At 42.2% G+C, this 13,823-nt stretch overlaps 1 non-coding gene and 1 pseudogene across 1 annotated transcript; one reads left to right on the top strand and one right to left on the bottom strand.

The window, feature by feature from the left end:
• Positions 1-736: 736 nt before the first annotated feature.
• On the top strand, positions 737-13,570 carry LOC131239077 (uncharacterized; annotated as a pseudogene).
• Positions 6,007-6,113, bottom strand: LOC131241772 (small nucleolar RNA R71). Its single transcript, XR_009169339.1, has one exon. It is a non-coding gene; the product is annotated as a small nucleolar RNA R71 (small nucleolar RNA).
• Positions 13,571-13,823: the final 253 nt, after the last annotated feature.

A 13,823-nucleotide genomic window follows, 5' to 3' on the forward strand; every position in this document is an offset into this window, starting at 1 on the left:
AATTGTGACTTGTGATTGTGATTTGTAAGTTAGATAATTAGTTACCCGTTTGAGGATTTCTATGTGGCCATACATAGATATGGTGTGTTTTTGGTGGCATAGAAATTGCTCAAATTGTCCCATTTTGGACAGTTCAAGGTTAGATGGATAGTATGCTTTCATATAATCTATTTAAATGTTCATGCCTGATCTGCGGTCCATCTCCTCGTTTCTCTTTGGATATGTTTCTTCCGTTCCGTATCCAATGCCAAATATCTTTACATTGCTTTAAATATTTGGCATCGGAATGTAACGTAAGATCAACTTATCTGGAGAGGCATGGGGAGATGCTGTCGAATTTTCGGCGTGGACGTTTAAATGGGAATATGAAAGTATTACAATCTATCCAACCTTGGATGGGTAACTAATTTAGGATTTAATTGAGTGGTGGTGCCTAGAAGGTGGGAACCGCTGTTATGACCATTTAAGGTTGGATAGATTAGAATGCTTTTGGTTCCTTAATTTAAATGTTCATGCTCGTTCTGCATTGCATCTTTATAATTGATTTTTAATGTCAAATATCCTCACATTGTGCGGATACTTGACATAAGAATAAAATGCGAGATTAACATATCTGAAGAGACATGTGGAGATGCTATTGAAATTTCGATGTGGGCATTTACATGGGAACATGAAAACATTACAATCTATCCGATCTTGGTTGGATGACTGATTTAGTCAATTCTAGTAAATCTTTGACAATAGTGAATCTTCAAGTGAGTCATTCTAGTTAATCTTTCGTAGGAAGCTTTGTCGGGCCCACATTGTATTTCCACCAACTTGTCTTTCGAAGTGGCTAAGGAACATAGTGATGGATAAGAGTTGGATTCGTATGTCAAGGTACCTCAATAACTTTTAGTTGTTATGGCCCATTGGTTAAGATGCATTTTTTTGACATCTCCTCCAATTTCATTGGATGGTTTAGGGTGAGCAACGAATACTTAAGTGGAGCTGTGAAATTCTTAGATTTTGCATTTGCAAATGCAAGCAATAGAAGGAGGATCCTATGTCCATGTAAGAAATGCAACAACAACTACTGGGTGTCTCGACAAGAAGCATACGATCATATTGTGTGTGATGGATTTAATACGAGTTACACTCATTGGCATTTTCATGGAGAAGCTACGTCTTCTTTTATGCCTGCTACTACAAATGTTGAAGGTGATGATCCAGATCCATGCGACGATATGCACGGATTGTTGGAAGATGCATTTGGACATACATTGGATGGTCAAGAGAGTGATGCAGAATATGGAACTACACCGGGGCTTAATACCGAAGCGCAACAATTTTTCAAATTGGTGGAAGACGCCGATCGAGAATTGTACCCAGGGTGCAAGAAGTTCACCAAGCTATCTTTCGTTGTTCGACTATACCATGTGAAGTGCCTCGGTGGATGGAGTGACAAATCGTTCACCACGTTGCTTGAACTGCTGAAGGAGGCACTCCCCGAGGGTGAAACTTTACCAAAGTCTTTCTATGAAACTAAGAAGATCATTGGGGACTTGGGCTTGAAATATGACAAAATTGATGCTTGTCCCAATGATTGTATGTTGTACTGGAAGGAGGCCGCTGGTGAGCAATCATGTGCTACATGTGGTGCTTGTAGATGGAAAACGGTTGAACATCAATCAGATGACGAGGCAACTTCTTCATTAGCAAAAGATCAAAAAATTCCGGCTAAGATATTACGCCATTTTCCCTTGAAACCAAGGTTACAGAGATTGTTCATGTCATCAAAAACAGCTTCTTCTATGAAATGGCATTTCCAGAGTCGCACCAACGATGGAATATTAAGGCATCCTGCTGACTCCCCAATGTGGAAAACTTTTGACCATGACCACCCGACATTTTCTTCGGATGGACGCAATGTTAGACTCGGGTTAGCAGCTGACGGTTTCAATCCATTCAGGACAATGAGTATTGCTCATAGCACATGGCCTGTTGTTCTGATACCATATAACCTACCACCATGGATGTGCATGAAGCAACCGTATCTCATGTTGTCCTTGCTTATTCCTGGACCTTCTGGACCTGGTAATAACATTGACGTATATATGCAACCTCTGATAGATGAGTTGAAGGAATTGTGGGAGATTGGCACAAACACTTATGATGCCTCAAGCAATGAGATATTTCGAATGCGTGCGGCATTGTTGTGGACTATTAGTGATTTCCCTGCATATGCAAACTTGTCTGGATGGAGCACTAAAGGACGCCTTGCTTGTCCTTGTTGCAATAAAGACACTTCATCTAAATGGTTAAAGCATGGTCGAAAGTTTTGTTATATGAGTCATCGTCGATTCTTGGAACCTGATCATAAGTTTAGAACTGATAGCAGATCCTTTGATGGCACGGAAGAATTTTGTGAGGCGCCAACTCCGCTATCTGGGTCTGATGTGTTGGCTCAGTTACAAGGAATTAATGTCTGTTGAGGGTCAAATATTGCATATCAGACCCATGTATTGTATGGATTTACAAGCATGACACCGTTTAATAGCCTAATTTAATTGTATTTGTGATGCAGGGCGTCTTCATGAGCTTGGACTGGGAAAGGACACTAAAAAGCATGGATTTACCGATCTGATGACACTAAAGCATGGGACGGACTCTAGAAGACCAATAGCGACGGAATTATACACCAGGGGTCCGCGGAAATCGGGGAATTGAAGCTCAAGTGGCCTGAAAAGTGTTCTAAATGCAAGATCATAGGGTTCCCACCATCTGATCAGTTCAAAACTCCATACGTGTCCTGAAGACCATAAATGAACCGTACACGTGAAATTTCAGCTCCTGGATCACTGTGGAAATGGCCCAACGGACAGATCAGCCCACAAATTATCAATCTGGGGCCCGCCAGATAGCTGGATATACTTAATTTTTGGTGTCAACCCCTTAAATGAGATAGAGAAACGGATGGATGGAGCGGATTTAGCATGAACATCATGATGGCCCCCACCTTAGGTTGCATGTGTACACATTCATGGATGTGTGCAGCGCACCGGACCCATGAAATCGGTCAGCGCGCTCGCTGACCGATCCCTTCTCCAACACAGGTTCTTTCACCTGCGAACGCGAAACAGAGCCTGCGGAAGTGTCTTGTGGGCCACCATCATGATGCGACGGTCCGATCTGGACCGTCCATTGGAATCCCACGGGTCCACTGGCCAAGACCTAGGTGACCTTCTGGCCCCATGCAGATGCAAACACGGAGATCGATGTACAACATAAGATGAACGGTGAATTGAGTGAGTACATTGGGCCACACAAGAACCCACGAAAACTACTCTTCCCCGACTGATTTTTCACAAGGAATTCAATGAACGGTGGGGATTTCTCAACAGATTTCGATCAGGGCCTCCACCAACGTCCCAGCGCAAGAAGCGCCAAGCTCTGTTGCGCGCAACCGAGATGTTCGGGCCATTCCGTGATCAAGATGCTGATCTGATCAACAATCCAGTCCGCTCAAATGATAGATCAAGCGATCTTGAACCCCACCAAGAAGTTCGATTCCAATTCTTGACGATCAGTCATCCAAAATCTCAAGCCAAACGGAGGTGTGTTTCCGTGTTCCGTCTGCTGCGCACATTGACGCGCACGCCTATGGACTGCGTAAGGAGTGTCTTCGCACCCTACTCCGGGTAGGACTCCCGGACAACAGCTCTGTATATGAACGAAGGAAGAGAGGAGAGAGAAGGAGTTTTCGTTTGGGAGAAGAAAACGGGGCTGCTGCTGCTGCTGTGCACGGTCTGAGAGCTAGGGAGAGAGCAGGAAGAAGAGAAAACAGAGAAGACTGGGAGGAAGAAAGGCTGGAACGGCTGGAGCAGTTGCTGCTGCTGTGTATGGTCAGGGAGAAAACGGGAGGAGTGCAGCTGTTTTGAACGTGAGGAAGAAAAAAAAATAGAAAAGGAAGAAGAAAAAGCGAGAGGATTGAAGAGAGAGTGAAGGTTTGCTTATGTCTTCTTTTGTTTCCTTTTATTTCTTTCCTTCTTGTTCTTTTCTTCTTTTCTTTTTTTTTATATTCTTTTCTATTTGTTTTGGGTTTAGGCCAATCATGAGTGGCTAAACCTCTTAGCTAGGGCTAAGAGGTGAAGCCTATAGCGAGATGGGAGAGTTTATTCTATGCATTTAATTTAAAATTTCTGAACTCAATTTGATTTTTAAGTTGATAATTCAAGGAATATTTTCTCAGTATTTAATGGTCTGTTGTGACTGAAATTACAATCGATTTGCAATGGCTTTGAATATTTCTCTTTCTCTTTTAATATTTATGACGTCAGGAGGCCCTGTTGTTCACCATCGTCTCCTGGGCATGGTAGGATGACAGTACCCTTCCTGATCTTCATACATTGTCGATTGGTTGGTAATTAGTTTAATCCTGTTGTTTACTTTGTCTCCTGGGCATGGTTAGATGATGGAATCCATTCTAATTCATACACCTTTCATCTCTTGAAACCTATATCAATGGCAGTTCAGTAAAGTTCCATAATTTGTGATCCTGGCATACGATCTCCCTGATCTCTACAAGTGGATCCTCTGAATCCCTAGTTCCCGTTCTCTGAATTCCTTAAAGTCTTAGATAATTCTTCCACAATTATTCCTTAATTTCTATTTGGTTTAGATCACATCTTAGTCTAGTTCTAGTTCTTCTTGGTTTCAGATAACGTACAGGTATCAGTCCCTGTGGATTCGACCTCGGTCTTACCGAGTTTATTACTACATCACAACCCTGCACTTGGGGAGTGAACAAGTTTTTGGCGCCGTTGCCGGGGACTGATAGTTACGATTTTCTGAAATTAATTGGTTTTAGGATTAGTTTAAGATTAGGATTTTACTAACCTTAGTTTTATTTATTTATTTATTTATTTCTATTTGAGTTCAAAACTAACTTGTTTCCTATTTTATAGGATCTGGACATAAGTTTCTCAATTGGTAATTCCTTCCTAATCTCTCTACTTTTTCATATTTTTAGAATTAGGGTTTAAATTTTAGAAATTTTCTAATTCTAGCACTTTTAGAATCTAATTTATTTTCCTAAGTTATTTTTAGAATATTTTTTAGGAACTAACCTTCTTATTTTGTAGGCCTTTAAGATAGAAATTTCTAATTTGGTAAGCTTTTTCCCTACTCCCTATCTTTCAGTCCTCTTTTAATAATCTACTCTCTAGTTTAGATCTTTCCTAAGTTACTTTAGAAATTTCCACTTTCTTTTAAGAATTCCTTCTTTTAGAAATTAATTCACTGTTATTTTTCTTCTCTTTTTAGGAATCTAACTTATTTTTGTTTTATTTTGCAGGTTTTTAACTTAGGACTCCAATTTGGTAATTTCTTTCCAACTCTCTCTTTCTTTCTAGATTTTCTTTTCCTTTCTTAGGATTAGGTTTTTAATCGAGGGCTGCGAGTGTTTTCATGCCCAAGTGGGCCCGTGACGACACTCGACGTCTCTTGACTGAAGGAGGACTGGTTGAGGGGTTGACTATCCATCGCAGGACTAGACACCACTCGAAATCCCCTGAGTTAACTGAGGTTATGGCTGAAGACCAACCTCCTCCACTTCCACCCAGGGTGGAGGATACCCAAGATGAGAATGAGGTGCAACAGGCACCCCCGCCTCGTACCTTACGAGATTATCTGCAACCGGCGGGAGTGAGTATGCCCTCATGCATGATTTTTCCTGAAAACACAGGACAAATGGACATCAAGCCAGGAGTTATCCAGCTCCTTCCCAAATTCCATGGACTTGAATCTGAAAGTCCATATTTACATTTGAAAGAGTTCGATGAGATAATAGCTACATTATGTTTTCCTAATGTATCTGAAGATACAATTAGGCTGAAACTCTTTCCTTTTTCCTTAAAAGAGAAAGCTAAGACGTGGTTACATTCACTGCGTCCTAGATCCATTGGCACATGGAACGATATGCAGAGGGAATTCATAAAAAAATTCTTCCCACATCATAAAACAATTACCCTCAGAAAAGCAATCATGAACTTTGCCCAAAAGGAAGATGAAACATTCTTTCAATGTTGGGAAAGGTTCAAAGATTTGGTCAGTTCATGCCCACAACACGGGTTTGAAACGTGGCGCATTACAAATTTTTTCTATGATGGACTGACATCTTCCATACGCCAAATGATCGAGACAATGTGTAATGGAGAGTTCATTAATAAAGATGTCGACGAGGTATGGGACTACCTCGACAGTTTGGCTGAAAAAACACAATCTTGGGACTATTACCCAAAGTCGAACACCACGTCTAGGCCGACTCAATTAAAGGAAAAAGGTGGATTATATCTCTTGAAAGAAGAGGATGATCTCAAGTGTAAAGTGACTACGCTCATAAGGAAAGTTGAGGCCATGGAAAGAAAGAAAGATAAGGTCAATGAAATTGTTTGTGGCATCTGTGATTGCAACATTCACACAACTGAAAACTGTCCTACAATACCTGCCTTTCGAGGAGTGTTGAATGAACAAGCCAATGCCGTAAATAATTATCAAAGACCTTTTACTGGACCTAACTCCAACACATATAATCCTGGCTGGAAAAATCATCCGAACTTCAGTTGGAGAAATGGACAAACGGCGACTCCTCCAGGTTTCTTCAATCAAAATCCAAATCAAGTGAAACCTCAAGAGGAACCGGTTCAAAATCCCATACAAGAGCTGGCTCAGGCAATGCGAGGAATCACAGAATTTATGCAAAAGATAGATTCTCGTATGACGGTTATAGAAAAGGGGATGCTTCCTGCACAACCTCTCCCCAATCCTAAACCGCAGTACGAGAATAATGATCCCAGCTCTTCAAATCAGATGGGGCATGCTAAATCCATCACCACTCTTAGGAGTGGGAAGATCATTGATAAAACTCTTCCGGTTAGGCCCGAAAAGCCTCAAGAACCAAAAGAGGACAACAATGATGGATCCAGTGATGCCCCACAAAAAGTAGAACCGGAACTTCTAGAGAAGCCAGTTGCTCCATTCCCCCAACGGTTGGTTTCACCAAAACCTCTCTCTAACTCTCAGGATATTCTAGAGGTGTTGAAACAGGTGAAAGTCAACATTCCTCTACTTGATGTCGTTAAACAGATACCTTCATATGCCAAATTCCTGAAAGACTTATGCACGACCAAAAGACGGAAAATTATTCAAAAGAAAATCTTCTTAACTGAGAAAGTGAGTGCCATCCTGAAGCAAGACGTGCCGCAGAAATTTAAGGATCCCGGTAGCCCAACCATATCATGTGTAATCGGGAACCATCGAATTGATCACGCACTTCTTGACTGAGGAGCGAGCGTCAATTTGATTCCCTACTCGGTATACAAACAGTTAGGTTTAGGTGAATTAAAACCCACCCTAACCACACTACAACTTGCTGATCGCTCTGTTCGTGTACCAAGAGGGATAATTGAGGATGTGTTGGTCCAAGTTGATAGATTTTACTACCCTATAGACTTTATCATCCTGGACACTGAACCCATCAATAACATGAGCACTCAGATTCCTGTCATTCTTGGTCGCCCATTCCTTGCCACGTCAAATGCAATTATCAATTGCAGGAATGGGATCATGACTATGTCTTTTGGAAATTTGACATTGGAGTCAAATATTTTTTTCAATAACGGCAGCAATTCAGAGGATGATGACGAGTTCCACGACATTAACATGATTGACTCTTTCGTGGAAGATACGACACCTCTGACCTTATCCTCCGACCATCTAGAGACGTGCCTGGCCCACTCCCATGATTTTGATGATGACATGATTAGGGAGACGTGCGCCTTGCTTGATACTGCACCGGTACTTGAAGTTAACCGATGGAGGCCACAATTTGAAGAATTACCACAAACTGATGTAGTGCCTCTGCCGTCTAACCTCAAGCCGCCGAAGCTTGACTTAAAACCTTTGCCCTCTGATTTGAAATATGCATATTTAGGTCAAGATGAGACATACCCGGTGGTGATCTCTGCCCACCTGGAGAAAGAACAGGAGAGTATGCTTATATCTACTCTCATTGAGCATAAAGGAGCCCTGGGATGGACGATAGCGGACCTCAAAGGAATCGATCCCTCGATTTGTACTCACCACATATATCTTGAGGATAATGCAAAGACCGCTCGGCAACCACAACGTAGACTAAATCCAAACATGAAGGAAGTGGTTAAGGCCGAGGTTCTTAAACTACTGGACGTGGGTATTATATACCCTATATCTGATAGTCAATGGGTGAGTCCAACTCAAGTGGTTCCTAAGAAGTCTGGAATCACCATCGTAGCCAATGCTAATAATGAACTCGTGCCAACTAGAGTCACTACTGGTTGGAGAATGTGCATTGACTACAGGAAGTTGAATACCGTCACGAGGAAAGACCACTTTCCTTTACCATTCATTGATCAGATCCTGGAAAGGTTAGCTGGTCATTCCTATTACAGTTTCCTTGACGGGTATTCGGGCTATAACCAGATAGAGATAGCCCCTGAAGACCAGGAAAAGACCACATTTACATGTCCCTACGGCACCTTTGCCTATCGAAGGATGCCATTCGGACTATGTAATGCCCCTGCCACCTTTCAGCGATGTATGCTTAGTATCTTTTCTGATATGGTGGGGCAATATCTAGAGGTCTTCATGGACGATTTCTCTGTTTACGGTCCATCTTTCAGCAAGTGCTTGGAAAGTCTTAAATGTGTGCTGAAAAGATGTGAAGAAAAGAACCTGGTACTTAATTGGGAGAAGTGCCATTTCATGGTTCAGAAGGGAATTGTCCTTGGGCATATCATCTCGTCCAAAGGAATCGAGGTAGATAAGGCAAAAATCGATCTTATCTCTAACCTACCTCCACCAAAGAACATCAGAGACGTGCGATCCTTTTTAGGACACGCAGGGTTTTACAGACGATTCATAAAGGACTTTAGTCTCCTCTCTCGTCCATTATGTAATCTTCTTCAAAAGGATGCTCCGTACGAGTGGACTGAGCACTGCCAGGAAGCTTTCACCAAGCTTAAGGGCACGTTAACCACTGCACCTATCATGCAGCCACCCAACTGGAACCTTCCTTTTGAGCTTATGTGCGACACTTCTGATTATGCTCTTGGGGCGGTCCTAGGCCAGAGAAAAGACAAGAAGCCCTACGTCATTCACTACGCAAGTAGGACTCTAAATCCTGCCCAAGTAAACTACTCGACCACGGAAAAGGAACTCTTAGCCGTGGTGTTCGCCTTGGACAAATTTAGGTCCTACTTGATCGGATCCAAGATTATTATCTACACCGATCATGCATCACTTAAGTATCTTCTTTCTAAGAATGATTCTAAGCCCCGCTTGATACGATGGATCCTTCTACTCCAAGAATTCGATTTGGAAATTAAAGATAAAAAGGGAGTAGAGAACGTAGTGGCCGATCACCTTTCTCGCCTTAATACCTCTGATTCCCTTGAGGCGACCCATATCAATGACATGTTCCCTGAGGAACAATTGTTTAGAGTCTCCCATTCACCTTGGTTCGCTAATATTGCTAATTTTCTATACCAACACATTGGACTGCGCAAGATAAGAAGAAATTCTTTACCAAGGTGTGCAACTTTTTTTGGGACGATCCATATTTATTTAAATATTTCCCAGATTAAATCTTAAGGAGATGTATGCCAGACGATGAGCATTAGAGTGTCATCTCCTTCTGTCACTCAGAAGGCTGTGGTGGTCACTTTTCTGCTAAAAAGACCACGGCCAAGATTCTGCATGTGGCTTTTCTTGGCCCACTATGTTTAGGGACACTCATGAGTTTTGCAAAGCTTGTGAGCTGCCGAAATTGGGAGCATTGTCCGTCGAAATATGATGCCTTTGAATCCCATTATCATTGAAGCATTTGATTCTTTGGGGCATCGATTTCATGGGACCATTCCCCCAATCGTTTGGAAATCTGTATATTTTGCTCGCCGTGGATTATGTCACTAAATGGGTCGAAGCGATTCCGTGTCGAAAGAATGACCATCGCACGGTCATTAAATTCCTAAAAGAAAACATCATTTCTCGATTCGGAACGCCTCGAGCCATCATTAGTGATGGGGGCTCACACTTTTGTAATAGACCATTCGAGAGCTTAATGAAGAAATACGGTATCTCTCATAAGGTGAGCACCCCATACCATCCACAAACAAGTGGACAAGCTGAGATTTCGAATAGGGAGATCAAACACATTTTGGAGAAAACGGTTAACCCAGATCGTAAGGATTGGTCAATCCGATTGACCGATGCCTTATGGGCATACCGTACTGCCTTTAAAACCCCTATTGGAATGTCTCCCTTTAGACTTGTCTATGGGAAAGCTTGTCACTTGCCTGTGGAGTTGGAACATAAAGCGTACTGGGCGATCAAAAATCTTAATTTCAATCTGGACAACGCTGGCTCGCTACGCAAACTTCAATTGAATGAACTTGAAGAAATCCGGAATGATGCATACGATAATGCGAGAATTTACAAGGACAAGATGAAAACATTTCATGACCAACACATTTTGCGAAAATCATTCACGCCTGGTCAGAAGGTCCTTTTGTACAATTCTCGATTACATCTCTTTCCGGGTAAGCTTCGATCTCGTTGGACCGGCCCTTACATTGTTGTTACTGCTTATCCTCATGGGGCCGTCGAGATAAGAGATCCCGACAATGGCAAGGAGTTTAAAGTAAATGGACATCGTTTAAAGCCATTTGTCGAGAAATTTGATTCAGAGGACATGTCCATGCCTCTGACTGATCCTGTTTACCAGGAATGATCTTCTAGTCTGATGGAGGTATAGGTAGGTTTATCGCTTTCATAGGATTATGGTAGTTGCTTTGGTCTGGCTGAAGACGTTAAACTTAGCGCTCCTGGGAGGCAACCCAGCTTTTCAACTTATTTCATTTTCCTAGCTAGTTCAATGTTTGTGGGTAACATTCCTGCAAACCCTCACGAGACTACAACTCGTCCACTAGGGGTAACCTAGGGGTTTAAAGGCTTATTGCATGCGCTAAATGCAATCGAGAGCACCTGCGAAAGTGGTATAGGTAGGATTTTATTTTTGTTAGTTTTGTGTTATTTTCTCTCTCGTGCTGACTGGATTCCATGCTGCGATCTCTTTGAAAGTCTCTCATGATTCATCATCCAGGTACTATCTTCCCTTCACTTTTTCTTTACTTTTGTTGTTCTATGCGCATTCCATACTCATATCTTTTACATTGAGGACAATGTAGCTTTTAGGTTGGGAGTGGGAGATTAGTTTACCTAATCAGTATTTTCTTGAGCAAAAAAAAAAATTGTGAAAATTTTTAAATTTTTTCTGGACTTTCTGGTGAATTCAAAGTGATTTGACAACCATCTTTGATTTAGAATCACAGGATATGGAATGTTGGTGATTTACTGCTCTTGGATTCAGTTGCTCGTTAGATTTCACAGTTAAGTTTAATTATTAATCCATGATTAGAAGTTGTAAACATTGATTGAGTCATGATTTCACATGTCACATCTCGCTTACACATCAAGATTTCAGTTTGAAACTGAAGGGTTAATTTGAGGATCAGTAAGCATAGAAGGAACCAACTTTAACAATTGCCCGTCAAGATCAATTAAAAGGAAGAGATACCGTTGAAAAAGGTTAAGCAAAGAATCTTCACTATAGGTTTGCTCCCTATAAGTGTGGACTTCATTCCCCTTCGTGGTTCTCAGTAAAAAAAAAAAAAAAAAAAAAACTGAAGGAATGAAAAGATGATCTTTGAGGCAAGCTTTGGTTATTATGAATTCTCTTGTTGATTACCAACGATATCCTGAAATAAAGAATTGAATATTAATGTTGAAAGTTGGGATTACACTTTACATCTGTGGAACTCAATGTTTAGGATTATTTCTAATTAAGGGACTAATACTTTGAATGAAGTTTACCGTGTATTTGAGTCTAGGAGAGAGTAAGGCCCAACATTCATGAATTGTTGAATTCTGAATATCTAGATTGTTTTCCAAAATCACTCGAGTTCATAGAAATTCTCCTGTAATTCTCAACTTATTTTTCGCATACTTTGCTCGGGACTAGCAAAATGCTGGTTGGGGGTTGTGTTGAGGGTCAAATATTGCATATCAGACCCATGTATTGTATGGATTTACAAGCATGACACCGTTTAATAGCCTAATTTAATTGTATTTGTGATGCAGGGCGTCTTCATGAGCTTGGACTGGGAAAGGACACTAAAAAGCATGGATTTACCGATCTGATGACACTAAAGCATGGGACGGACTCTAGAAGACCAAGAGCGACGGAATTATACACCAGGGGTCCGCGGAAATCGGGGAATTGAAGCTCAAGTGGCCTGAAAAGTGTTCTAAATGCAAGATCATAGGGTTCCCACCATCTGATCAGTTCAAAACTCCATACGTGTCCTGAAGACCATAAATGAACCGTACACGTGAAATTTCAGCTCCTGGATCACTGTGGAAATGGCCCAACGGACAGATCAGCCCACAAATTATCAATCTGGGGCCCGCCAGATAGCTGGATATACTTCATTTTTGGTGTCAACCCCTTAAATGAGATAGAGAAACGGATGGATGGAGCGGATTTAGCATGAACATCATGATGGCCCCCACCTTAGGTTGCATGTGTACACATTCATGGATGTGTGCAGCGCACCGGACCCATGAAATCGGTCAGCGCGCTCGCTGACCGATCCCTTCTCCAACACAGGTTCTTTCACCTGCGAACGCGAAACAGAGCCTGCGGAAGTGTCTTGTGGGCCACCATCATGATGCGACGGTCCGATCTGGACCGTCCATTGGAATCCCACGGGTCCACTGACCAAGACCTAGGTGACCTTCTAGCCCCATGCAGATGCAAACACGGAGATCGATGTACAACATAAGATGAACGGTGAATTGAGTGAGTACAATGGGCCACACAAGAACCCACGAAAACTACTCTTCCCCGACTGATTTTTCACAAGGAATTCAATGAACGGTGGGGATTTCTCAACAGATTTCGATCAGGGCCTCCACCAACGTCCCAGCGCAAGAAGCGCCAAGCTCTGTTGCGCGCAACCGAGATGTTCGGGCCATTCCGTGATCAAGATGCTGATCTGATCAACAATCCAGTCCGCTCAAATGATAGATCAAGCGATCTTGAACCCCACCAAGAAGTCCGATTCCAATTCTTGACGATCAGTCATCCAAAATCTCAAGCCAAACGGAGGTGTGTTTCCGTGTTCCGTCTGCTGCGCACATTGACGCGCACGCCTATGGACTGCGTAAGGAGTGTCTTCGCACCCTACTCCGGGTAGGACTCCCGGACAACAGCTCTGTATATGAACGAAGGAAGAGAGGAGAGAGAATCAGTTTTGGTTTGGGAGAAGAAAACGGGGCTGCTGCTGCTGCTGTGCACGGTCTGAGAGCTAGGGAGAGAGCAGGAAGAAGAGAAAACAGAGAAGACTGGGAGGAAGAAAGGCTGGAACGGCTGGAGCAGTTGCTGCTGCTGTGTACGGTCAGGGAGAAAACGGGAGGAGTGCAGCTGTTTTGAACGTGAGGAAGAAAAAAAAATAGAAAAGGAAGAAGAAAAAGCGAGAGGATTGAAGAGAGAGTGAAGGTTTGCTTATGTCTTCTTTTGTTTCCTTTTATTTCTTTCCTTCTTGTTCTTTTCTTCTTCTTTTTTTTTTTTTTTATTCTTTTCTATTTGTTTTGGGTTTAGGCCAATCATGAGTGGCTAAACCTCTTAGCTAGGGCTAAGAGGTGAAGCCTGTAGCGAGATGGGAGAGTTTATTCTATGCATTTAA

The sequence above is a fragment of the Magnolia sinica genome, chromosome 3 (assembly GCF_029962835.1).
Source record: "Magnolia sinica isolate HGM2019 chromosome 3, MsV1, whole genome shotgun sequence".
Lineage (NCBI taxonomy): Eukaryota > Viridiplantae > Streptophyta > Magnoliopsida > Magnoliales > Magnoliaceae > Magnolia > Magnolia sinica.